The sequence below is a fragment of the Chinchilla lanigera genome, unplaced genomic scaffold (genome assembly GCF_000276665.1).
Source record: "Chinchilla lanigera isolate Chin_1 unplaced genomic scaffold, ChiLan1.0 scaffold00046, whole genome shotgun sequence".
In the NCBI taxonomy this organism is placed as follows: Eukaryota; Metazoa; Chordata; class Mammalia; order Rodentia; family Chinchillidae; genus Chinchilla; species Chinchilla lanigera.
This window is the reverse complement of record NW_004955447.1, coordinates 14,913,774-14,915,569: the sequence shown is the minus strand read 5'-3', so window position 1 is coordinate 14,915,569 and position 1,796 is coordinate 14,913,774.

Below are 1,796 nucleotides of genomic sequence, written 5' to 3'. Positions count from 1 at the left end.
GCCGGGGCTGCTCGGAGAAGCGCGGTCGCCGGCGGGCGAAGGACGGGCGCGCGGCGCGCGGGAGGCGTCCTCGGGGGAGAGGCGCCCTGCTGGTCCTGCGAAGCGCGGCTCGAGAGCACGTCCGTTTGAAGGCACGTTGGTTCTGCGAGGGCAGGGCGCGGAAGCCTCGTCGCCGCGAGCCTGTGTGTGAAATTCCAACGTGGGCGCGCGGGGAAGGACCGGGAAACTACCGGGGGCGGCGGGCGGCGCGGGCGGCGGCGAGGGAGTGGTTGGGATACAAAGGATAACGTAATTTTCGCGAAAGCTTCCTAAGAAAGATCGTGTGGCAGATTTTCAGTTCATTAAGTTGTCAGTTAAGTCCGTGTTCCCCTGCAGAAACTACCTAGAGTGGTTGAATGATATATAAAATGGCTTACAGTTATTTGGCATTGTTTGCGACTCAGGCATCTGAACGCAAGTCAATTTGGAGTCTTTTTAAAAAAGTCAACAAAGGGAAGACACCTTCACTACTCCCTCCTTTATTCCGTTCTTTGGGAAAAGAATCCAGTTCAGTATATTTAAAATAAAATTGCCTGTAAGGAAAAAAATGTCAAAGGCTGTTTTTTTTTTAAAGAAACATCTTGAAGTACCTTATATAGGCTATGTGATTGCATTGTGTGTTCCTTTAACTCAGACAGATGCAGGAAAAATCACGCACTTGATTGCTTTCTTCTACTGTTGATTATTTAAAACGCGTATGGTTTAAGGGCTTGTGTTTACAGTCACCTCCAACAAATTGAGAAACTTTGACTCTTAGGAATTTGCAGTAGCTGTAGAGCACCGTGTGGAATCAGGCAGACAGTTATACTGATTATCCTTAGGCTGTTGGTCGTACAAACAAAAGCTAATAGATAGTCCTTAATAACTGTAATAACCTAAGCTATTGTTAGCTGGCGAGGCTGTACTGTACGATTCCTTTTTTCACAGTTTTGGAGTAATTAATTGAAAATAATACGAAATTCTTCAGGGCGAGGGATGGTCCTTTAGTCCTTTTTTTATATGGTCCGGATTACTCATGTGGCACATAGCAGGTGTTCTATAAACAGCGGTGAAAAGAATGAGCTGATGAAAAAGAAAATGCAAATACATGCAACATGCATACAGGTGGACTGGATTTGCTTTTCGTGTAATGAATACTTACGGAGGGCCTACTGTGTGTCAAGAACAGTGTGAAGTGTTTCCACACAGTTCCTGAAAGCCTGTGGCCTCGCTTTTTTGACCTTAGTTGATGTTTCTTTGAAGAACAGGGCCTCTAGTAACCATCCTCTGGAGGAAGTGGAACGCTTCCCCTGTTACTTGTGTTTATACCTTCTCTCAATGGCCCACGGGGAGGCAGGGCAGATACTATCATTCCCCTTTTGTAGGTGAGGAAATCCAGACACAGTGGGATTAAATGACTTGCCAGCTGTCCACCACTAAAGCAGTGATGCCAGGGACAGAAGCTGGCTCTCTTGCCTGGTGCCTTCGCCTCTGAATCCGTTTTCTCCAAGATAAGGCTGCAACCCCAGAAAGTCACACTCCAGGTAGACTTTGTGAAAAGGCTGCCTTTTGACTTTTATGTAAGGGAGAGTTGCATTTGACCCCCAAGTACTAGCAGAACCGGGTAAATGTGGAAGTTCTAGAGGCTTTGTGAATTACTACCCTTTGTCCTTGGTAAGTGATTTGATCCAAGCCTGTTTCCTCATCTGTAAAATGGGAGCAGTAACAGTACTTCCCTTACAAGATTTTTGTGTGGATCAAATGAAATTTGTGCATGT